Here is a 26,427-nt window from a genome sequence, read left to right as displayed (position 1 = left end):
ATTTCATTAAGACCTGGTACATTATTACCTGGTGGTGTTGGCATGGTCACAGACTTAGTGGTCACACTTCAAAATAGAACCCCCGAGATATTTTGGACCCGACCATTGAATATCATTGGTTTGGAGAGGATTTTTTTTATTTTTAACTTACAGTCGCTGAAACACACACACATATACTGGGAGCGTGGATGCGCAGGAGAAAGGGATAGAGAGAGAGTGTGTACATGGGAGGGATAGGGGTAGAGAGAGAGTGTGTACATGGGAGGGATAGGGGTAGAGAGAGAGTGTGTATATACACACACTCTCTCTACCCCTATCCCTCCCATATACACACTCTCTCTCTCTCTCTCTCTACCCCTATCCCTCCCATATACACACTCTCTCTCTCTAACCCTATCCCTCCCATATACACACTCTCTCTCTCTATCCCTCCCGCGCGTCCACGCTCCCAGTGCTGGAGGAAGGGAAGATGGCACCTCAGAAGCCGCTGTCAGCCAGACCGACCAGTCTCTCGTCAGGACAGCTCTCCGTGGCGATCTGAACGATGGCACCGACATCACCGGCACCACCTCGAAAGGGACTAGAGAGAGATTCGCTTTAAATAAAAGAGACTAAAAACTGTGGCATCCGTGTGTAGCATTTTCCCCACGCTGTCGCCTTTCCAGCATCTGCTTGCGCTGCACACCCCCGGCAGGCTTCGTACCATCGGCGCCTAGGCTATTATTAATAGCTAGATAATAAATCGTAGAACATTCGCATCGCCTATATTCTGGACTGAGAGAATCGTCCGGAAAGGGAAAACGACAATAGGCTACAGGTCGTTCTTCATTTATCACTACGGTGGAGAGGAGAGGAAGATGAGGTAAGCAAAAGCATGCGCTTGCTTTTTGATTCAGACGGTTCGCGTTATTAACGCACAATGAACGACTCACACAGGCTGCGGCTGCACGGCTGGATGAGATTCGAGGACGCATTTTATTGGATTTCAAGGGAAAGCCTGTTGTCGGATAAGACGAAAATACCCCATTAATAGTATACCGTTTTATTCGTGCTGTCGAGGCAACATGTATGCCGTTATTATACCCGGTTTTTATTATAAAATGTGCGTTTTTAGGATGACCGGCGACTAGGATACCTGTTCTCTAGGCCTATTTGGGCCTGTGAGGTGGGGTAGCACAGTGCAGTGTAGCTGTGAATTCTCCCTGTGAACAGGGGTGAATGAATCTGATCGGTGTCAAAAAGCAACGAGCAATGGCATGCATGGTTTCTATCATTTCATGGACAGGAGAGAAAGCATTGATTAAACACGCAAGCAAACGTCTCCGGTCCTCCCGCTCGGTCTCCCATCCCATCTCCGTGATGTGTCACCGAGGGTGTGGTCTGCAGAGGGAAGGGATCTGTTGTCATAGAAACCAGACTACACGTGAGTCATGTGTAACATGGTGATAAGTGTTGGTCATAACATAGACATATAATTCATTCCGTTCGAATTATTTTCTGGATTATAAATGGCTCCAGAGAATTAGAATGGCATGGAATTGGACTTTCCATTCTATGATTCTGATTCTATGGGCCTTTATGGATAATAGGGCACATTATTCTAATCACAACATCAACTCATCGGATTTCACATGACCAAAAACAACTTACAAATTTAATTGAATCAGGCCATCCATCGAAGCTTGTATCTAAAAGTCCATATCTAAACCAGGTACAATTGAGACATCAGGCCTAGAGGTCCAGCAACATGCTCAGGTGAACACACACACACACACACGAGGGTATCAAGGGTATTTTCCTGATTTAAAAAGGACTCATTAAAACAAATTAAATCAAATCAAATCAAATGTATTTATATAGCCCTTCGTACATCAGCTGATATCTCAAAGTGCTGTACAGAAACCCAGCCTAAAACCCCAAACAGCAAGCAATGCAGGTGTAGAAGCACGCAGGTTGACTGGTATGTGGTCAGTGTTTACTTCCAACACAGGGAATTCTTTCCCCTCTTTGTGTCTCGTGTAACCGGTGTGAAATGGCTAGCTAGTTAGTGGGGTGCGCGCTAATAGTATTTCAATCGGGGACGTCACTCGCTCTGAGACCTTGAAATAGTTGTTTCCCCTTGCTCTGCCGCGGGGCTTTTGTGGAGCGATAGGTAGCGATGCTTCGTGGGAGGCAGTTGTTGATGTGTACAGAGAGTCCCCTGGTTCGAGCCCAGGTAGGGGCGAGGAGGGGGACGGAAGCAAAACTGTTACAATTGTATTGATAGTATTGAGTATTGATCGTCTTCTCTGTTTCATGACCAGCACCTCCCACTGTTACAAAATCCATTTGCACTATTCCCCCTTCAATCTCACTGAGCCATACCCAGAACCCAGTTGTTCTATCGAATCTCACACCTCATGGGCGAGCACAACCACCCTAACCAATAGGGACAGTTCTTCCTGGACAACCTGGTGGAGGTTGTGCCGATCAGATCACCCAGCCAATCAGAACTTACTATAGTGCCACGCTGAACCGAGACCAATCCACAGAGGCTTTACTGTCGCTCTGTGGTGACTGCCAGCCTTTGGCACAGGTCTGCTGCTGCAGGCAGAGAAACCCCAGGTTGAGGCTAATTGTCATTGGCAGTGTTTGTGTGATCTCTCTCTCTCTCTCTCTTTTTATAGGATGCATTTCCCAAGGTCAGAGTGAGACTGTGCCCACGGTCAGCCAGTACCCTTTATGCCCACTGGGCAGTCTTCCCTGCCCCCTCCCCACCTCTTCTGCTGTCTCCCTTTTTTCACACAAGCCTCCAGCTTACTCTTCCCCCTCCTCCATTGTCTATACAGTCCATACTCCCTCATCCCCTCTCTGATTCTCCCTGCTGTCTCCTACCTCTCCTTTACCCTCTCCCTTTCCCTGCCACCCTGGCCTAGAGAGCATTCCATGTACCAGTATTTCCCAACCCTGGTCCTCGAGTATCCCCAACAGCACACATATTTATTGTAACCCTGGACAAGCACACCTGATTCAACTTGTCAACTAATCATCAGGCCCTCGATTAGTCGAATGAGGTGTGTTTGTACTCAAGGTCCAGGGTTGGGAAACACTGGCATATACTGTACCCTACCTAAGACACTTTTCATCAACCGTTCCTGTGTGCTCTAACCCTTACTGTGCCCTACGCTAACCTAAGCTAACCCCAACTGACTGACTACAGTGGTTATATAATGTCTGTGTCTATTCACCCAGTTCTGTCTGCGGATTAAAACATGTTCATGTATACGGTTATAGAGATGTACTGTAGGTGGCATCGTTGACTGTGGTTCAACCATTCATTTGTATTGGTTTAGTAGTGTGTGTGTGTGTGTGTGTGTGTGTGTGTGTGTGTGTGTGTGTGTGTGTGTGTGTGTGTGTTTTGCTTTCATGTACATTCTTGATCGATTGTGCCTGTGTCTGTGTACTGTGACCAAATTTCAACACGTGAGCCTCCATGCTGTGTGTAGGCCTGCAAGTGATTGTTGGTCTCTCCAACAGTGACCTAGTGTCCATTTGATATTAACCAGATGAAGTCAGCTCTAAAGGTCAAGCATACATGAGTCAAGGTTACAGACTCAGAACTTCACTGGTTGCGTTCCAATACCACCCTATATAACCGAGTGTACAACTTTTGTCCATGGCCCATAGCATCCCAAGTGGCACCCTATTCCCTATATATAGGTAATAGGTTGTCATTTGGAATGCAGACACTGTTTCCATGCAGAGTCAGCCTATACTGGACTAAAAGCTGTTCACTGTTGGTTCACACACAGTGACCTGTATTTAGTCACGTTAATGATGAATTTCAAATCGCTGATAGAGTTTTCTATTTGATCAGACTAACCCCAAGTGAATGGGGTTTTGCTGAATTGAACAAATATAGCTGTTTCTGGCACATTAACGTAGTGAATGGGGGTAAACGGACATATGGATTTTTTAAAGATGGTTATACTACGTTATTATTGATTTGGAATTTTAGGACCCCTTTAGGTATATTACAAAAATACAGTACCAGTCAAATTATGGACACACCAACTCGTTCAAGGGTTTTTCTTTATTTTACTATCTTCTACATTGTAGAGTAATAGTGAAGACATCAGTACTATGAAGTGGCACATATGGAATCAAAAAAAGTGTTAAACAAATCAAAATATATTTTAGATTTTAGTTTCCTCAAAGTAGCCACCCTTTGCCTTGATGACAGCTTTGCACACTCTTGGCATTTTCTCAACCAGCTTCACCTGGAATGCTTTTCCAACAGTCTTGAAGGAGTTCCCACATATTCTGCTGTCCAACTCATCTCAAACCATCTCAATTGAGTTGAGTTCGGGTGATTGTGGAGGCCAGGTCATCTGATGCAGCACTCCATCACTCTCCTTATTGGTCAAATAGCCCTCACACAGCCTGGAGGTGTGTTGGGTCATTGTCCTGTTGAAAAACAAATAATAGTCCCACTAAGCGCAAACCAGAAGGGATTTCGTATCACTGTAGAATGATGTCGTAGCCATGCCGGTTAAGTGTGCCTTGAATTCTAAAAAAATCACAGAGAGTGTCACCAGCAAAGCACCCCCACACTATCACACCACCTCCTCCATGCTTCACACTGGGAACCACAGAATGCGGAGATCATCCGTTCACCTACGCTGTGTCTCATAAAGACAGTGGTTGGAACCAAAAATCTCAAATTTAGACCACCGGTCCAATGTCCATTTCTTGGCCCAAGCAAGACTCTTCTTCTTATTGGTGTCCTTTAGTAGTGGTTTCTTTGCAGCAATTCAACCATGAAGACCTGATTCATGCAGTCTCCTCTGAACAGTTGATGTTGAAATGTGTCTGTTACTTGAACTCTCTCTAAGGCATTTATTTGGGTTGCAATTTCTGAGGCTGGTAACTCTAATAAACTTATCCTCTGCAGCAGAGGTAACTCTGCATCTTCCTTTCCTGTGGCAGTCCTCATAAGAGCCAGTTTCCTCATAGCGCTTGATGGTTTTTGCGACTGCACTTGAAGAAACTTTAAAAGTTCTTGAAATTGTCCGGACTGACTGACCTTCATGTCTTAAAGTAATGATGGACTGTCATTTTCCTTTGCTTATTTGAACTGTTCTTGACATAATATGGGACTTGGTCTTTTACCAAATAGGGCTATCTTCTGTATACCAACCCTACCTTGTCACAACACAACTGATGGGCTCAAACACATTAAGAAGAAAAGAAATTCCACAAATGAACTTTTAACAAGGCACACCTGTTAATTGAAATGCATTCCAGGTGACTACCTCATAAAGCTGGTTGAGAGAATTCCAAGAGTGCAAAGCTGTCATCGAGGCAAAGGGTGGCTACTTTGAAGAATTTCAAATGTAAAATATATTTTAACACTTTTTTGGTTACTACATGATTCCATATGTGTTATTTCATAGTTTGTCTCCACTATTATTCTACAATGTAGAAAATAGTAAAACAGAGAAAAACCCTTGAATGACTAGGTGTGTCAGACGAGTCCCGTGACAATTGTGGAGTTCGTAGAGCAAAACGGAGAGCACCATCATGTTCGCGAGAATGGAAAGTCAATTTGTCAGTTTGAATAGAAAGTTTTCATGGAAAGTCAATTTTACGGTATTGTACTGTGTGTCTTAGACAGTACTTGTTTTGAATCCGTATTTGTATTACCATATTTATATTACAGTAGATGTACTGTAATATGAAATACAGAATTTTACTTGCCATGAGCTGCCTGTAAGCTACTGTCAAACTCCCAGTAACCCCTTTACAGTGTGTGTCCCAGTCATCTTATTACATCTTATTACATGTTAATCCTATTAGCAGGTGATCAGTGAGAGTTTCCAGCGGTCTGTCAGTCAGTAGCAGGTTGGTTAGTGTACATCCATGGGGAAATCATTGGGCTGCCAGTTGTCCTGCAGTCTTCTACTACTGCTGGATTAGATTAGGAGTGTCCTTTTAAATCCACAAATGATTCCCACATTGGGGTCTCTCAGGATGTGTGTGAGTGGGTATTTTGGGGGACATATGTTTGTATGGTGACGGTAAGCACGGTTTAAGCCTGTTCGCATGGCATGGTGTGTGTGTGTGTGTGTGTGTGTGTGTGTACATGTGTGTGTACATGTGTGTGTGTGTACCTCGTTCTGTTTTTTTTGTTTGTTTCCTGTGTGTTCAAATTAATGTTTCAAGTTAACTTGATGTCACTCTTTTCTCAGCATTTCGTGAGCTCCACAAAGTCACACCAATAGAGACATCAGATAGTACTCTCTCATTGCTATGAATATAGAGTCCCGTCCCCCCTCTCTCTCTCTCTTTCTCTGTGTGATGGCATTACTGTCTCCTGTTAATTGCTGATTGATTGTCTGTACTGTGACTGTGATCTCGTGTTAATCTGCTGCTGTGACACTAATCAGTTAAAAACCTTTAACGAGGAGACAGTAAACCGACCACTGACGAGGCTAACGAGCGGAGAGACTCATTCGTCACGTCCGCTGGTAACGCCGAAGGAGTTTAGAGGAACCGGAATGGAAGAAGTGGAGCTGGTGTCAGTCTGTAACGCTGTACATATACTGTAAAACACAAGTTTTAGGTCATTTCTTTTTCTCCAACAGATCCCATTCATAGCATAACACTTCTGGCTAGCTGTCGTTTGTTTCTAGACTGTATATCCAGAAGTATGTGGAAACCCCTTCTAATGAGTGGATTTGGCTATTTCAGCCAGAACCGTTGCTGACAAGTGTATAAAATGGAGCACACAGCCATGGAATCTCCATAGACAAACATTGGCAGTAGAAATGGCCTTACTGAAGAGCTCAGTGACTTTCGACGTTGCACCGTCATAGGATGCCACCTTTCCAACAAGTCAGTTTGTCAAATGTCTGTCCTGCTAGAGCTGACCCGGTCAACTGTAAGTGCTGTTATTGTGAAGTGGAAATGTCTAGGAGCAACAACAGCTCAGCCGCGAAGTGGTAGGCCACACAAGCTCACAGAACGGGACCGCCGAACAGTGAGAGTAGAGTACAATATTAGTTTGTTAATCCCTATTTAGGAAATTGATTTATCACAGCATGCATCATCAATGATTTACAATGACAGGACATGCAACAATGACCAACACATGATAAAAAAATATAAAAAACTTTAAGACACAAGCTCACATGCACCAAACATAGTATCCCTGAAACAATAGTCTGATTCAAGTGCTGTTTTCTATTCTAGAAACGCGTTCTCTGGAGTGATGAATCACGCTTCGCCATCTGGCAGTCCGACGGACGAATCTGGATTTGGCCAACTGTAAAGTTTGGTGGAGGAGAAATTATGGTCTGGGGCTGTTTTTCATGGTTCGGGCTAGGCCTCTTAGTTCCAGTGGAGGGAAATCTTAATGCTACAGCATACAATGACATTCTAGACGATTCTGTGCTTACAACATTGTGGCAACAGTTTGGGAAAGGCCCTTTCCTGTTTCAGCATGACAAATCCACCATGCACAAAGCGAGCTCCATACAGAAATGGTTTGTGGAGATCGGTGTGGAAGAACTTGACTGGCCTGCACAGAACCCTGACCTCAACCCCATCGAACACCTTTGGGATGAATTGGAACACCGACTGCAAGCCAGGCCTAATTGCCGAACATCTGTGCCCGACCTCACTAAAGCTCTTGTGGCTGAATGGAAGCAAGTCCCCGTAGCAATGTTCCAACATCTACTGAAAAGCCTTCCCAGAAGAGTGGAGGCTGTTATAGCAATAAAGGGGGGACCAACTCCATATTAATGCCCATGATTTTGGAATGAGATGTTCGATGAGCAGGTGTCCACATACTTTTGGTCATATAGTGTAGATAACGGATGCACTTAAATCTCCTAGTGAGTGAATTAGGACATTTCATTAAGCACTGAAAGCATGTGGGCCATCGATCTGGCTCGATGCGTATTGATTTGGGTTGATGTGTGTTGGCGTGTGTGGTTGGTGGCGTGTGACCCATATGTGTGCTGGTTTCTGCTGGGCTAGGGGTGACCACCCGATATAATTCAATTTACTGTCATTCTAGTTCCATGGCAGCCCCTACTACTCTGTGCACCAGAGAGAGAGTAGGCTACTAGAGACAGTAGAGAGAGAGATGGGAATAAGTGCAAAAATCTTTGTTTGCCAATCAAGGTTTGAATCATATGTTGAGGTTGAAGATACCTTGAAACTCAGCCAGGTCACCCTTGATACAAGTCAGTATTCGACGTCCATCCATGTCAGAGGACGTCTGGAGACGATGCGGAAATCGGCCACTAGGCTCAACAGTGAGTGCATGTTACCTTCAAGTAGGTTTCGGGATTTGCTAGGGTGCTGTGGACAGGGATGGCAGATGGTTGTATGCATCTGTTTCTGGTGCCAAAGGTTGCATGTTCAAATCCAGCAATAGAAAGTATTTTTAGCAATTTTTATTTTAAGCATTTCCCAAACCTTAGCCATTCAGAGTTAATACCTTATCTTAAGATTTCTGAAGTAATGCATGGATGAACGACGGATAAACGTCTAATTTTGACGTGAGACTGTAAGAGCTAGTTGAACTAGTGGCCTGGACTTACAGTGCAGTCGGTAAGTATTCAGACACCTTCACACAATAACCCATAATGAAAAAGCATAAACAGTTTGGAAAGGCACACACCTGTCTATATAAGGTCCCACAGTTGACAGTGCATGTCAGAGCAAAAACCAAGCCATGAGGTCGAAGGAGTTGTCCGTAGAGCTCCGAGACAGGATTTTGTCAAGGCACAGATCTGGTCATTTTGCAGCATTGAATGTCCCCAAGAACACAGTGACCTCTATCATTCTTAAATGGAAGAAGTTTGGAACCACCAAGACTCTTCCTAAACACAGCCTGGCCAAACTGAGCAATCGAGGTAGAGGACCCTAGTCAGGGAGGTTACCAAGGACCCGATGCTCACTCTGATAGAGCTCCAGAGTTCCTCTGTGGAGATGTGGAAATCTTCCAGAAGGATAGCCATCTCTGCAGCACTCAACCAATCAGGCCTTTATGGTAGAGTGGCCAGATGGAAGCCACTCCTCACTAAAAGGCACATGACAGCCCAGTTGGAGTTTGCCAAAGGGCACCTAAAGACTCTCAGACCATGAGAAACAAGATTCTCTGGTCTGATGACACCCAGATAGAACTCTTTGGCCTGAATGCCAAGCGTCACATCTGGAAGAAACCTGGCACCATCCCTACGGTGAAGCATGGTGGTGGCAGCGTCATGTTTTTCAGCGGGAGGGACTGGGAGATTAGTCAGGGTCGAGGGAAAGATGAACGGAGCAAAGTACAGAGAGATCCTTGATGAAAAAATGACCTCAGACTGGGGTGAATGTTCACCTTCCAACAGGACAACGACCTGGCACACAGCCAAGACAACGCAGGAGTGTCTTCGGGACAAGTCTCTGAATGTCCTTGAGTGGCCCAGCCAGAGCCCAGACTTGAACCCGATCTAAAATCTCTGGAGAGACCTGAAAATAGCTGTGCAGCGACGCTCCCCATCCAACCTGACAGAGCTCAAGAGGATCTCAAAATACAGGTGTGCCAAGCTTGTAGCGTCATACCCAAGAAGACTCGAGGGTGTAATCGTTGCCAAATGTCCTTAAACAAAGTACTGTGTAAAGAGTCTTTTTTTTTTTACTGTTTTTGCTTTGTCATGTAGTATGTGCATTTCGCTATACTCGCAATAACAATAACATCTGCTAACCATGTGACCAAAACAATTTGATTTGATTTGATGTGATCTGAGCCATAGGGCAGACTCATAATCTACTACTATCAGATTAGGGGGGAGGTTACAGCTCCGCTTTATTTCTACAGCGCATCTGATAACAATGACCCAGCAAATTACATTGGTTGTCACTCAATTAATAAAGCCTATGATTTAATATTGCGAAACCTGTTTTATAAACATCTGAATGCTGATGGTGCCACGCAGATGTAGCCTACGAATATTAGAATAGGGTAGGCCAGGTTTAGTGATGAGCAGTTTGCGAACGGTTCTTTCTTTTTGAGCGAGTCTTTTTATTGACTCGAGAGCCATGATTTGTTTTTCGTTTTAGTCGTTTGTTTGGCCTGATTGTGCTGGCTGCAACGAGTCCTACAGCAGGATTAATGGTGTTTACAGACAGGCCGCGGTAAACAACGGTCTCATAGAGTCAATGGGGGTAGGGTGACGGGCTGAATAAAATGCAAGCAGATAAATTAAGTCTTGAGTGGCCGCTGCGCACGGTTGATCAATGAGCAGAGTTCATCTTGTCAACCAATCAATCAAGGTTTTAATGACAACGTTCGAGTTGACAACGGGACCGCTGAGCTACAAATCGGGTTTGAGGAGTTAGCACGGTAATTTTGGTCAACTCTGAGTTCAACACGGAATAACCTGTACCACGAAAGTGGATCACTTTTTAGCCCGGGACATTTCTATGTCAATGAATCTTTCAGAACTAACCTTCTCCAGGGCAGGCTAACCCAATGGGCTAACTCCATTCATCCTGAGCCATGAGTTGAGGACCAATCAAATCAGATTATACTCCCTCTCGTAAAGATTGCGTCATCATCCCCTTCATTTCAGAAAAATGACTGATAAAATCTAAAAACGTTTTTTGTGTGTAAAAAAAAGTGTCATGTTAAAATACCTATCACATTACACATTTTGTAATAACAAATGCATTTGAAACTTCACGTACAGTAAAACTTGTGTGATTTAAATACAATTATTGTATCGGTGGGATTGGGGAAAAAAGGTGCTTGTGCATTGAGAACCATGCAGTTTGGCGAACGATATTGTGTTGATCACCCACACTGCAGTCAAGCAATGCATTCCGCCAACAGTCGTTCACAATCTAGTCCGGTTGCGGCTCCCGCTAGACCTCGTTTAAAATGTATCAAGAAATCATCGCATTTGTATGCCTAGCAATCAACAAATGTGCGTTGTTTAAAGCACCCGTTTACTAGTCTCAGTCACAAATGACAGCTTCAAGAAGCCCACCATGGCGAACGACGTGTGAGCGAGAGGCTTGGAGAATCATGACTCTTTCGCGTTTTCAGTTCATTGTTCCCCGGTAGGGGTTCCTGCGTGCTCTGGGCGTTACTGGCTTAAATGAACGAAATTAGTCGAAAGATTCGTTCTTTTGACTGAACGAGTCCAAAAGATCAGTCAGTTAAAAGAGCCTAACGTCCCATCACTAGGCCTACCTCTCGTTGGCATGAGATTCTGCGTCTGTGCACTCAGATGTTATCTGACTTGCAGGTCAATGTCATCCTCAGTCAGGAGAGAACGCACCAATTCAGTCGCAACAGATCATATGTATTTTCAGAAGGCCGAAAAAAATGAATATGAGTAAAAAACGTTAGTGAACTGGCTTTTTGTAAAGGTTGAATCGGTTATGCATGCTTCATTTGGATCGGTTTGGGCTCCCACGACCTGATGCACTCTTATCTTAAACATTAGCTAATTAACTAATGTTAATTATAAACTGGGTGGTTTGAGCCCTGAATGCTGATTGGCTGAAAGCCGTGGTATATGAGACCGTATACCACGGTATGACAAAACATTTATTTGTACTGCTCTAATTACGTTGGAAACCAGTTTATAATAGCAATAAGGCACCTCGGGGGTTTGTGGTATATGGCCAATATAACACGGCTAAGGGTTGTATCCAGGCACTCTGTGTTGCGTCGTGCATAACAACAGCCCTTAGCCGTGATACATTGGCCATATACCACACCTCGTTATTACTTAATTACCTACCTAGCCATTTTTGAAAAGAAAGCCCAACTGACGCAGCATAGCACGTTAAAGGTCCAATGTAGCCATTTTTATCTCTCCACTCTGTTTGCTACAAATATACGTTGTAACTTGTCACTCTGATCATAAAAGCGCATTGTACATTTGCAGTGTATTGTGTCAGAATAATCCACAGAGAACAGTCAGAGGTAATCAAGTCTTAGTGAATCTCTCTCTGTCACGTCCTGACCTTAGTTCCTTTTTTATGTCTCTGTTTTAGTTTGGTCAGGGCGTGAGTTGGGGTGGGCATTCTATGTTTTGTGTTCTATGTTTTCCATTTCTATGTGTTTGGCCTGGTATGGTTCCCAATCAGAGGCAGCTGGCAATCTTTGTCTCTGATTGAGAACCATACTTAGGCAGCCTGTTTTTCCCACTTGAGTTGTGGGTAGTTGTTTTCTGTCTCTGTGTCTCTACCAGACAGGACTGTTTCGGTTGTGCTTACGGTGTGTTTCAGTGTTCAGCTTATTGATTAACTCTAACATGGACACTTACCACACTGCATCTTGGTCCTCTCCTTCCAACAGCCATTTCTGTCTCTCTCTCTCTCTTTCTCTCTCTCACACACAAACACACACACACACTTTCCCTATATCCCATCTGCCAGCTCCCTGCAGTGTGTGGTAATTAAAAAGATCAGCTTGTGTGATTCATCCTCTAGGCCTATGTGTGCATTTGTGTCAGAGAGAGAGATTGTGTGTCTGTGTGTACCAAGACCGTTCAATCCCCTGAGAGGATGAGCATGTGTGAGTTACCCAAGAAGACAAGGGACGTCACAGATCTTTATACTCCCTCTCCTTTACTTCCTTTCTCTCTCTCTGGCTCGCTCTCTGGCTCTCTCTCTTGTTCTTTCTCTCTCTGTCTCTCTCTCTCTGGCTCTCTCTGTCTCTCTCTCTCTGGCTCTCTCGCTCTCTTTCTCTCTCTGTCTCTCTCGCTCTCTTTCTCTCTCTCTCGCTGTCTCTCTCTGTCTCTCTCTCTCGCTCTCTTTCTCTCTGTCTTTCTCTCTCTCTCTGTCTGTCTCTATCTGTGTGTATATGTCAGGAATCGGGGTGAGAGGAGCGGCATTGGCCTCCTTGACCGTTGTCAGATTTGTATCCCCTCTTCCTCCCCTCCATCCTCTCCTCCCTCCTTGCATCTCATTAAGAATTGCCTCCTCTCCTTCTCTCTGAGGCCATGTACTCGTTGGATGATTACGGGTAAGGCTGACATTTCTCCTCCTTTTCCGCCCTCTGTCCGTTCGGTGTCGTTGTGTAGAGCATTGAGAAACGGTAGTAGCTCTAATAGAACAGCCTTGATAACAAACACTTTGCAGACCTTGTACAGTTGGTGTTTGGTCTGTTGTGAAGTGAGGCTTTAGCCAATGATGAAAACTGTTGTTGAATTTCTGAAGCTGTGTAGCCTACAGTAAACATGTGTGTGGCCGTAAACCTGCGCCTGTGGTGACTGTCTTGATTACGATTGACTGTGTGTGTGCTTGTTTGTATGACAGGGAATGTGACTCTCTATACTTCTACATGTGGGGCGTTACATAGCACTGCGTGCGTGACACTAATAAAGCATTGCTAGCCTTGCGAGTGTTGGAACAAGGCCATTAAATACAGTGAGGCCATTAATATAATGAATGAAGCAGATAGGAAGGAAGGTTTCTGTCAGTGCAGGGGATTCAACAGCACTAGCAGGAGGCGTCCACTCTAAACCTGACGTTGCCCCCCTGTGAGAGCGCTTGCCAAATCAGCTGTGGCAGGGTGTTGATTGGCAGCAGAGGCGATGGATCTGATTGGCTGCTGCAGCTGTCACTCCTGCCCAATCCCACGGCTCGTCGAGTCTCTGACCTTGGAGAGAGCCGTTAAACCTGATCAAGGATCAGCTTAGGGACAGCTGTCTGTACACACATACATACACACACATTTCAGTTGAATGCATTCAGTTGTGTAACTGACTAGGTCTCCCTGTTTCCCTTCCCCTGTGTTGGACAGAAGGCCATCTCCCCCATCATAACATTCTATGATGATCTATGAGACTGTATGAACTGCTTTTGTTTTTTTTAATAAAGTGCCATATTCATTGAATTTGTTGAATTAGTTGACTATAGAGTGGGGAACAGAAGAAGCCCCCCAAAATAATTGAAAAAAAAAAATATATATATATATATATAAAAGAACGCTGTCTCCCCTGCTGTATGTGAATGGTCTGACTGCTATAGTAACACTCTAGCGTTCAGACACACACACACACACAGACAGACAGACAGACACACACACAGACACACCATGGACAGTAAAGACTAGATAATGCCCTCACGAAGAGTTCATTGTGTCAACAGTCACAGATCACCAGGTTCTGATTGGACACAGCCTGTGTCCATGGCACACTGTCTGCTCAGCTCAGCTCGGTTGAAATGTTGTTGCATTACTACTAGCTCAATAAAGACAGAGATGGCAGAGACTGGCCAGAGAGGTTGTCTGCTCAGCTCAGCTCGGTTGAAATGTTGTTGCATTACTACTAGCTCAATAAAGACAGAGATGGCAGAGACTGGCCAGAGAGGTTGTCTGCTCAGCTCAGCTCGGTTGAAATGTTGTTGCATTACTACTAGCTCAATAAAGACAGAGATGGTAGAGACTGGACAGAGAGGTTGTCTGCTCAGCTTTGATGAAGACTCTGCCTGACAAAGACCAGTAATGATTGAAATTAAGGCTGGGCGACATGGTCAAACATCATATCACAATATTTTTCACATTCTTGACAGTATGGTGGTATTTGACCCTTTTTTCTGTTTCTGAACAATGAAAGTTCTAGTGAAGTAGTCCAGTTTATAGACCTTTTCATTTAATTTAGCACTGTCACAACATATTGTTAAAGACGATATTGTATAAATCTGTACCAGTATGTGGCTCCATACCAGTATTGATGATGCTGAATATCGCCCAGCCCTAGTTGGGGCGATATTACTGCTACTAGTTCAATAAAGATAGAGAATGGATGGCAGACTGACAGAGGGATTGGATTGGTTCGGCTTGGACCAGTGTGGTTGAAATGCTGCATTTCTTCTGTACTCTGTCTGAATCAGTGTGTTGCTTGAGACCAACACATTTATTCCAGGAGCCTTCTATTGTCAGGGGAGCAGTTTGGTGAAGGGGGGCAGCCTCTTGGTTTTATTGACCTGAGCTTCTCTTCAGAGCACAGACACAACAACAGACTCAAGTCACAGTCCCTGTACTACAGGCACATAACGACTGGTAGCCAGTGGCTCCCTTCTAATAGTCACTCTGTCACACGCTGATCTGTTTCACCTGTCCTCGTGATTGTCTCCACCCCCTCCAGGTGTCGCTTGTTATCCCCGGTATATATATCTCTGTGTTTCCTGTCTCTCTGTGCCAGTTCGTCTTGTATGTTCCAAGTCAACCAGCATGTTTTTCACTGTGCTCATGCCTTTTCGATTCTCTTTTTCTAGCCCTCCCGGTGTTGAGCCTTGCCTGTTTCTGGACTTTGTACCCACCTGCCTGACCATTCTGCCTGCCCTGACCTCAAGCCTGCCTGCCACACTGTACCTCCTGGACTCTGAACTGGTTTTGACCTTTTGTCTGTCCACGACCATTCTCTTGCCGACCCCTTTTGGATGTAATAAATATCAAAGACTCAAACCATCTGCCTCCCGTGTCTGCATCTGGGTCTGGCCTTGTGCCCTCATGCTGTCTGAGTTAAATAGACTGTATCTCTGTTTATAAGAATCACAGGATACTGATAAGAATCAATTGATTGATCAGAAACATTCCCACTGTACTGTATTGTACTCCGCCTTAATGCTTCAACCACATCAACCACCAATAATAATTGAATGGTCCATGACAGAGAGAATTAGACGAGTGCTACTAATACTGTTGAAAGAGATGGGAACCTGTCTCCGTAGGAATAGAATTAATTCCTCCTCTGTTTTCCCTTTCAGGGGAATGTGTCGATGCAGCCTAGGGATTTAGTGTGGTGGTTTGATATTTGAGCCGCAGATGAGATGATGGAGCTCTCCCCGGTAATATCAGATATATAATCTAACCTCTACGGTCCTCTGGAACATGGGATGGATACTTAGGTGTTAAACCGATCAGTGGTTTTACCGCAGGCTCTTTTGAAGTCGTTTTCGCTTCCAACCAGAGTGAGTGACGTCGACAGAAATGGACGGGATATGCGGTCGAAATACCTAAATGGGTGTGTGACGTCTAAGAAACGCAGTACGGTCAGTTCAGAAAGAAAACACGACGTGCATGTTTTACCATTCCTTCGACACTATAGTACTGCGTGGTTTGGCATTAGGGCTCCCTCAGGGTAGCTTCACTGCCAGAGCCAAGCGTGATATGAAGTAGTGAGTGCGATAGGCTATACCCAAATCCCTCGATGGAAGAAACCCAGACAGGTGGAGGCTGGGGGCGGTGGTGGGATATCAGAAACAGCTGGCGCAGAGTGTGGTCGCTAGTCATAGCAACACGGCAAGCACGTGACATCCGGCGTGGAGGAAGCGTGTGTAGTGCTGGTAGACTGAATAGACAGCGTGTAATTAGAGTGTGAACCCAATTGGTGTAATATCAGCTGACGCAATCAGCCACACTCGGGGTTTCCCTTCTGAACGGACTACGCTTCACTTGTTAGGCATTTGGGATGGCAATGTGGCAATGGGAGGTTGCGCACAGTACTCTTAAGTACTTCCATATCGGTTCATATATCTGTGGTTCAGATATTTATTTGAACGAGAGACGCATTGGTATCTCTATTTACCCACCGGTGTGTGTTTCTCTATGTAAGCTGTGTGTGTGTGTGTGTGTGTGTGTGTGTGTGTGTGTGTGTGTGTGTGATGTGTGAGAAGAGAGAGACAGCCGTATTGTAGCTCCACCCCACCCTGGCATGCCACCTCGAATTAGACGCGAGAAAGACGGGAGCCATCGGATGAATTAACAACAGTCACTCCTCCTCTACTATGCTCTCTCCTCATCCCTCGCTCCGTGCGGGCTTACACATCCCTGTTTCCGTCCAATCAGAGCGCCGGAAGAGGAGAGGAGAGAGGGATGTGAGGAGGGGGAGTAGAGGACCAGCAGCCTCTGGGGCTGGCGGCCAACTGCTCATATCACAGCTGGGAGGGGAGGGGGGAGAGGGAGGAGGGGAGAGAGGGATGGAGGGATGGAAGTGGAGGCTGTAATCCAGTGAGACACGCAGAGGAGAGGCAGTGTGAGGGCAACGCCTCACAGCACTGTGAATCTCTCTCTCTCTCGCTCTCTCTCACTTTACCGCAACCCTTTCTTGCTCTACTGCTCTCTCTCTCTCTCTCTCTCTCCTTCCTTCTCTTACTCGCTCACTCACTCGACCGGCAAAAAACCCAAAGGGCTCTCCTCTCGTCTCTCATTCAGTGCTCTCCGACTCTGAGGGCTGCTCTCGTTTTTCATTTATTCCCTTTTTTCTCTGTTCCTATTTCATTTTCTCTCCTCTTTTTCTCTCCCCCACCTCATCTAAAATATCTGCTGTGGCAAAGGATGCGTTGGTGAAAAAGGACCCAAAAGAGTTGTTTTGTTTGCGTCCTTTTCTTTCCTCAAGGCGTTGTCATTGGAAGCGTCTTTGTTCTTTCATTTGTATGTATTTATTGTCCTGCTCCATGTGAATTGCTGTGTTGTTACTGGAGAAATAGGTTTGTGTGTCTGTGAGGAGCCAGCAGAGGTGATCGAGTGAAGAGAGGGGAGGAAAGGGGGGTGTTGTGTATTTGGCAGAGAGGGGGAAGCCCGGCTGTATCTCTCCGTTGCTGTGACTGTGAATCCACGGCAACCCCATTAGGTGCGGAGACGCAGAGAGGGAATTACTGGGATGCCATCGCTAACCTCTGACCTCTATCGTTAACTCACGCCACAGCCTGGACGGACAGACCAGGGGAAAGGAAAGAAGAATCAGAAGAGACACGGAGAAACTAGATAAATCCTTGAATCTTTCCTGTAGCTGGGCTTGTGCTGTGCGTCTGATGTGCGGTAACTAGCACCATGGATATAAACGTGCAGTCCCACCGGTTCTACTTCCCTCAGATCTACTGTACTGAGGCTGTGCCTGCTGGTGCCCAGGTCCAGGTCACAGCGCAGGAGTTTAAAGTCAGGTAGGCTACTGGGTAACACTGGGTAGGTTACTGTGATGCTGCGCTACACTGGGTTGGATAGGTTACCATTGGGGAGACAGTAATACTGTAATGCTATGCGCATTAGTGAGGACCACAGCCAATTTGCAATGAGCAATAGTAACAGAGCAGCATACAGTAGCACAGTCAAGCTGGTATCTACTTTCCTATTGGCTGCATCTCAAATGACATCATTGATAATCATATTGCCTATGCAGTAGAGATTTGCAGCTACCAATAGTCAAGCCCTGTGTCTATTAGAGAGCAGGGTCCTTGATGGGATTGCAAATAGATGTATAAATAGACATCCAATGTACAGAATGAATGTACATGTCTATCCTGTGGAATGGACAGCCGTGTCAGTTCTGTTCCATACATTGTGTTTCTATGTGCCAGCTGTGAATGGTTGTCCTTGCAGAGGGGCTGGGGTAGAATGTTAATGTGTAAGCTGTGCAGTCAATGTCTAGGTCCTGATAGGGGATGAGGGAGGAGGAGAGAAGAGAAGAGAGGAGGAGGCATTGATGCCTTGTGAAGAAGCTTGCCAAGACTGCTGGGGTGATGACAGTGGTGCTGTTGTGTTGTGTTTGTCTCTGAAGGCTGCAGCCGTGTGTGTGTGTGTGTGTGTGTGTGTGTGTGTGTTGTAGCTGTAGCTTGTTTGTGGCAGAGACCGGGGCTCTTTGTTCTTTCCGTCTGCCCTCTCCTTTCTCTCTGCCTGCTGCTCCTCCTCTTCCTCTCTTCCTTCTCTTCTCCTCGTAAACGCTTGCAGCTCCCATGGTGCGTTGGAGCATCCTTCCCTGATGTTGCCACTGTCGCCATGGTTGCAGAATGCTCTGAGACACATGCTCAATGTTTTGTGCAGTGTTTTTTTGTTGTCTTCCGGCACCATCTTTATCAAGTTTATGTCTGTCTGGCACCCAAACACTCTTCCCCTTTATCCTTGCAATCAGTAATTTATCATTGTGTCAGCCATCCGTCCATGGTTTCAGGTTTCGCCCAGTAGTAATCTGGTGTGTGATCACTGGTCAGATTTCTCCTCTCTAACTGATGATTAGATCAGCTTTAACAGACTCACTGAGTTTTCCCTCTGGTAAGCAGCTTTTAACACAGCCAGGCCCAGAGGGTATGTTTCTACGAGGGATGTGACAACTGGACAATTCTTCTTTACCGTTTAAACTGACATTTATTTGATCGGTTATCAAAAAAACACATTTGAAGGAAAAATATATACAATTCCACGTCAATTCATAATACAGAATAGTGGGCCTATTACGTGTGTTTGACCGGTAGACTCAGGCAATGAAGTTATATCTACCGCAGCCCTTTAACAGACAGAACGCAGCAACAGTCACGTGGATAGTTGATGACTTTTCAGACCATTAAAAAAAAGGTGCTGCGTCAGAAGACTGACTCTGTACAGTCCTATTCTGTTCTGGCATATAATGTGCTATTGTTTCTCCGACGACAATAAACGTTGCTGATTGATGTGCTGCTGCGTCGTTTATGCTGTTTTTTTTTTCATGGTAGGCTAAATAGATGCGTTATCTTTCTACACAATGTCTTGCTAAATCGCGTTATTTAACATACTATTTTAGGCGATTCATGGGACCGGTCTTGCGAGCACGGGGTAGGTTTCTGTCTCATAATATGATATTACAGTAGGTTACCGGTATCGACTGTATCGATGACCCTTTTCAGATATAATCGTATGTGGCCCCTTGAAAGCGCCTCGGCTATGGCATGTTTGTTTGTCTGTTAGGGTAGACGACACTACGGCTTTTTAAACGCCGAAAATAAACCTTCCCTGGAGACTTGGAGTTCAACAGTCTGTAAAGTCATGCCTTTTCTGAAGCGGGACTAACTTCCATCACTAGGAGACCAGAACTGTGCATCTTTAGCCTTCCTGCTGCCTGTGCGCAGACCACTCTTTCCTAAACTAGGATGCTCTACACACAACAGACTGAACACACACTTGTGTCATTAGCAGAGAGAAAGAGCAGGCAGGCTAGGGCGAGGTAGGGACATATGACTTGGTGATCTGCATCTCGCAATGTCTTCAAATTCACCAAAGTAGCCGAAAGTTTGCCTCTCCCTCGCTGGTTTTATTTTAAATTATTACACAACTTCCCCCGGGCTTTTATAGGCATATAGTCTAGTTAGGCTATAACATGGAAAATAATGGTTTATGATGACTGCACTGTGATGTTAATTATGTGGAGGGAGAAACTATTGTGTTTCAGGTTAGGGATTTTTCTTAACGTTAAGGATCCCAACTTAGTTGAAACATTTTAACGTTTAAATGTTCACACCCCTAGTAGCTACAGTAAATTACAGCTAAGGCAGGAGGGCTATGTAGCTACAGTAAATTACAGCTAAGGCAGGAGGGCTATGTAGCTACAGTAAATTACAGCTAAGGCAGGAGGGCTATGTAGCTTTGGTAAATTACAGCTAAGGCAGGAGGGCTATGTAGCTACAGTAAATTACAGCTAAGGCAGGAGGGCTATGTAGCTACAGTAAATTACAGCTAAGGCAGGAGGGCTATGTAGCTTTGGTAAATTACAGCCAAGGCAGGAGGGCTATGTAACTACAGTAAATTACAGCTATTTTTTATTTTTTTATTTCACCTTTATTTAACCAGGTAGGCTAGTTGAGAACAAGTTCTCATTTGCAACTGCGACCTGGCCAAGATAAAACATAGCAGTGTGAACAGACAACACAGAGTTACACATGGAGTAAACAATTAACAAGTCAATAACACAGTAGAAAAAAAGGGGAGTCTATATACATTGTGTGCAAAAGGCATGAGGAGGTAGGTGAATAATTACAATTTTGCAGATTAATAACACTGGAGTGATAAATGATCAGATGGTCATGTACAGGTAGAGATATTGGTGTGCAAAAGAGCAGAAAAGTAAATAAATAAAAACAGTATGGGGATGAGGTAGGTAAAAATGGGTGGGCTATTTACCGATAGACTGTACAGCTGCAGCGATCAGTTAACTGCTCAGACAGCAGATGTTTGAAGTTGGTGAGGGAGATAAAAGTCTCCAACTTCAGCGATTTTTGCAATTCGTTCCAGTCACAGGCAGCAGAGAACTGGAACGAAAGGTGGCCAAATGAGGTGTTGGCTTTAGGGATGATCAGTGAGATACACCTGCTGGAGCGCGTGCTACGGATGGGTGTTGCCATCGTGACCAGTGAACTGAGATAAGGTGGAGCTTTACCTAGCATGGACTTGTAGATGACCTGGAGCCAGTGTGTCTGGCGACGAATATGTAGCGAGGGCCAGCCGACTAGAGCATACAAGTCGCAGTGGTGGGTGGTATAAGGTGCTTTAGTGACAATCGGATGGCACTGTGATAAACTGCATCCAGTTTGCTGAGTAGAGTGTTGGAAGCAATTTTGTAGATGACATCGCCGAAGTCGAGGATCGGTAGGATAGTCAGTTTTACTAGGGTAAGTTTGGCGGCGTGAGTGAAGGAGGCTTTGTTGCGGAATAGAAAGCCGATTCTTGATTTGATTTTCGATTGGAGATGTTTGATATGAGCTAAGGCAGGAGGGCTATGTAGCTACAGTAAATTACAGCCAAGGCAGGAGGGCTATGTAGCTACAGTAAATGACAGCTAAGGCAGGAGGGCTATGTAGCTACAGTAAATTACAGCTAAGGCAGGAGGGCTATGTAGCTACAGTAAATTACAGCTAAGGCAGGAGGGCTATGTAGCTTTGGTAAATTACAGCCAAGGCAGGAGGGCTATGTAGCTACGGTAAATTACAGCCAAGGCAGGAGGGCTATGTAGCTACAGTAAATTACAGCTAAGGCAGGAGGGCTATGTAGCTACAGTAAATTACAGCTAAGGCATGAGGGCTATGTAGCTACAGTAAATTACAGCTAAGGCAGGAGGGCTATGTAGCTACAGTAAATTACAGCTAAGACAGAAGGGCTATGTAGCTACAGTAAATTACAGCTAAGACAGAAGGGCTATGTAGCTACAGTAAATTCCAGCTAAGGCAGGAGGGCTATGTAGCTACAGTAAATTACAGCTAAGGCAGGAGGGCTATGTAGCTACAGTAAATTACAGCTAAGGCAGGAGGGCTTTGTAGCTACAGTAAATTACAGCTAAGGCAGGAGGGCTATGTAGCGTTGGTAAATTACAGCTAAGGCAGGAGGGCTATGTAGCTACAGTAAATTACAGCTAAGTCAGGAGGGCTATGTAGCTACAGTAAATTACAGCCAAGGCAGGAGGGCTATGTAGCTACAGTAAATTACAGCTAAGGCAGAAGGGCTATGTAGCTTCAGTAATTTACAGTGAGGGCTACAGTAAGTTACAGATACAGGGGTTAGAGCAGTGGTTGCAGTAGAAGTACAGAGAACCAACACCTCAAATGTTCCACTGCTTAAGTACTGGCATTCCTTACAATACCACCTCTAATACATGATCCCTGCTGTGGTACAATTGTGAGAACCAGCACCTTTACGCACTTGGCTAGAAGGCTAGAGGGATTTGAGTAAATCTACAGGTTATTCAGACACAGTTCAGTCTCGTATTACTGTAAAAGGCACGAAGGAAAAGTCAGCATGCAATGTGGTTTTCCTCTGACTGCTGTCCAGCATGGGTCTCTGTGGTCGGAGGGATAATAGCTTCACTCCTGTTTGATTTGGACGAGGCCCTGGCAGTCAGTCACTGCTTCAGTCAGGATACTGTTAGCACAGTGACGGGGGGATTGAGGGAGAAAGAAAGAGAGAGACAAACAGGGAAGAAGCGGAGAAGAGAGCGAACAGAGGGAGACTTATCAGAGACGGAGGGATAAGGCGAGAAGGGAGAGAAAGAGAGTCTGTGGCACACATTCCCAGTTGCCTGCGTGGTGTTTGCAGCCTGCTGGCCGGCACATCCTCTCATCTCCAACACATTGGAGAAACACGCCGAAATCACCATCACGCTGTGAAAAGATGAACAAGTCTTTCAAGTCTGCTTTACTTTCACAAAATAATTTCAACCCCTTTAGCTGTATTCATGTTTCCTAAACCACTAACTGAACCACTGGTGTCTGTTGTATTGTCCTTCCTTGTTTACGGATGCATACTGTAGGCTCATTGTGATTTCCCTTGCACTTTGTCAGCAGTGTGTGTGTGTGTGTGTGTGTGTGTGTGGTGTGTGTGGTGTGTGTGTGTGTGCATGGGGTGTATCCCTCCTCTTCGCTCCGTGATTCTGTGTGTGTGTGTGTCGGAGTAGAGTGTGTCAGCTGACTCCCACTAAGCAGGAAATGGACACGGCTTTCTACAGCTGGATCAATACCCAGGTTATTAGTACAGAGAGAGAGAGAGAGAGTGATGGAAGGAGAGACAATTAGAGATAAAGGGACAGATAGAAAATAGGAAAGAGGAAATCTGAGAGGACTTCAAATGGGAAAATGCATGCTGGGAAAAAACTGCAGGGAAATCAGAGGGGGAGAGAGGGAATGGGAGAGAGAGAGGGGGTGGGGGGTGACAGTGGGGGATGGTGAGAAAAGCAGGGGTAAGCAAAAGAGAGGACGGAGGAAGGGAGCAGAGGCAGAAATACAAAGAGAAAGGGAGTGATGGTTGTAGAGAGAGAGAGAGTCAGAGAGCGATAGATGGTGTGATGGAAATAATATGGGTTAAAAGGTGGTCAAGGAGTAGTACACGCCTTAGAAAAGCCTTTGTGAAGGATTCTGGGGGTTTTGCGCCTGCCTGGCTTCCATGGTGACGGAGGCTGTGCATCCCAGAATAATGCCAGGTAACCACGACAACCAGCATCGGCCAACACCACAGGAGCACACACACAGCCAAGAGAGCAAATCTAACCTTTTCCGAAGTGTGTGTGTGTGTTTGTGTGTGTGTGTGTGTGTGTGTCTGCTCCACAGGCGCTCCAACAGACCAGAGAGAGAAGTGAGGAGGATGCTCTTTTTCTCATCAGACCCATTTATCCTCCTGCTAAAACCCGAGGGTTGGGCCTCTTTCCATCTGCATATTAGTTGTTTTTATCTCTCTCCCTCCATCTCTCTCTCTCTCACACTCCATCTGTCTCTCTGTATCTCTGTATCTCTCCCTCTCTCTCTCTCTCTCTCTCTCTCTCACAATTCCATCTGTCTGTCTGTCTCTCTCTCTCTGTCTCTCTGACCCTCAATATCTCTCTCTCTGTCTCTCTGACCCTCTCTCTCTCTCTCTCTCTCTCTCTCTCTCTCTGTCTCTCTGACCCTCACTCTCCCTCTCTCTCTCAGTTCCTCTCTATCGCTGTAAGGGATTTACTATCCCCCAAAAGTAACAGTGACCCAAAGCTCTTTTAACTGATTCATTGTTATCATTCAGCCCATTCTAAAGATCATGTTTAAAGCCTCAGGCTACTGGACTGGACATTATTGCTTGTATGATTAGGTATTGGGTGATAGTAAGTTTTCCTGTTGTACGATTCTCCTGGGAATAGGAAGTGTCTGTCTGTTTGCCTAAGACTCTGTCAAATCATGGAAAATGTCCCCACACATGTGGTTGCCATGCAAGAAATACACTGTAAAATGATGCAATAGATGTAAAACAGAGAAATTGCAGTGATATCCAGATTGGGCTGCAGGTTGCAGACCCAACCATTGTGTGAGTAGAGACGAGGGATGGCTTTCTGTCATACTGTAAGTAAAGGGAAGCAGACTGACTGTGTTGCCAGTTTCATTGTGTGAGTGAGCACTTAGCCCAGACGGCCTCGGTCAAACGCTCAACCGTCATAAAATATAAAGTTTCAAGTTGAATTAGCCGTCTGTCGTGTGTGTGTGTGGGTGCGTGTGTGTGTGTCTGTCGTCGCGGTTACGGGCCATCAGTTAAATGACGTCATGCTGGAGAAAGCAGCCCCAGGGCAGGTCGCATCCTTCCTCAGATCTCCTTCTCATCCTTTCTCTCATCCCTCACTCTTACTGTCCCTAATTCCATCCCTAGCAGAGGGGAAAAAGGTTTGTGAGTATCTGTGTTCATGGTATGACTCTGACAGCACTCCCACCCTCAGTCACCTCCATCTCTCTCTCTCTCTCTCTCTCTCTCTCTCTCGGGAGCCCTGGAAGAATGATAGGCACGCACGCACGCACACACACACACACACACACACATTCCACAACCACCTTATTTAGGTCTCCTAATGTGCGTAAAGCAAAACTGTTATTTCCGGTTGAGGTAGACATAGCCTGTGCGGTAGCAGTAGACTCAATATTACACATTCCAGTGAATACTCATTAGTACGAGATCATCTTCCCATGAACTAACTAGATAGACAGGAAAGTGTCTCTCTCTCTGACCCTGTTCTAAGACTGAGCGAGACTTTATGACAAAGTGGGCTTTTTTGATTTCCTCCAAGAGAGGCTGAATATCTGGTGTAGATGTAGTTTGTAGATGTAGTTTGTCACTCTTCCTGATTCATTTCAGGCTCCTTAATTGGACTGGACTGGCAGCCACACAATACTTATTGTTTTGCTTCGAGAGCTCCCAGTTATTTCCCACTCTCCTCTCTCTTGTCGTGACGTAAACCTCAGGGTTTTACTAGGGGAGGCAATCTTAACCAAGATTTGGTTGGCCAAGACCTAGAGTTTCATTTGATCGTTGTGCCTTTCTTCCTGAGATGGGTAGACTAAGAGTAATCCAAGGTATGACCGATCGAAGGCCTGTTTGTTTGTGTGTCAACTTAAAGCCTCGAGATCTGATGAGCCATCCAGACTTTGGCTAAAAAGTTTGTTGGCACCAAATTACCCCTTCACTAAATTATTTGCCTTGACAATAGCATTCTAAATTCTATTTTGACTTTTAATAATTGTCTTTGGGAACATTGGGGGGGGTTCCCGGAACCAGATTAAGCACATTTTTACCTGGCCCCCAAAAATACACTTTAAATGGGGTTTCTCTTGGAGACTCCATTGAACATTCCAGCCCTTAGTGTGAAAATGCCACCCTTTGAATTTCTAAATCTTGAACAGAGTTTGACACACTCAGTATGACAGGGATGGCCAACCCTCCTCTCATTCAGGCTTTTGCTCCAGCCCTGCTGTAACACGCCTGCCAGTCTACACAGCCAGTAGTTCTTGGCCATCCCTGATCTATGGCTTTTGGCCAAAGTGTATCAGACGTGGAGGTGAAAGCTAGCTTTAAGGTCTCACGTTAGACACTCGTTCATCCGCCAACACGGTTTCCCTGGAACCCCACCACTTCTTTTCCTCTCTCTCTCTCTCAGCGTGACACTTTGCTTAGGAAACTCTTAGATGTTTTACGTCATCATCTGTGGGAAGTAGTTAAAGGTGCTCTCATCTCTCCGCACTGCTCGCAGGCTGTCAGCAGGAACTAGAAATTCAGACCCAGTTCCAAGCCTTGGTTTTATACCGTTCTTCTGTCCAAATTGACCTCCAACAACAACCCAAATCAAATCACATTTTATTGGTCACACAGGCTTTTTAAAATTGTATACCCCTTTTTTTCTTCCCAGTTGGTTG

At 45.2% G+C, this 26,427-nt stretch overlaps 1 pseudogene; it reads left to right on the top strand.

The window, feature by feature from the left end:
- The first annotated feature begins 17,009 nt into the window (after positions 1 to 17,009).
- The window catches only part of LOC112250563, a 51,031-nt pseudogene continuing 41,613 nt past the window's right edge, over positions 17,010 to 26,427 (top strand).

This window comes from Oncorhynchus tshawytscha, linkage group LG05, assembly GCF_018296145.1.
Source record: "Oncorhynchus tshawytscha isolate Ot180627B linkage group LG05, Otsh_v2.0, whole genome shotgun sequence".
Classification (NCBI taxonomy): Eukaryota; Metazoa; Chordata; class Actinopteri; order Salmoniformes; family Salmonidae; genus Oncorhynchus; species Oncorhynchus tshawytscha.
Note: the sequence above shows the minus strand (reverse complement) of the source record. Positions and strands in the feature narration are given on the sequence as shown.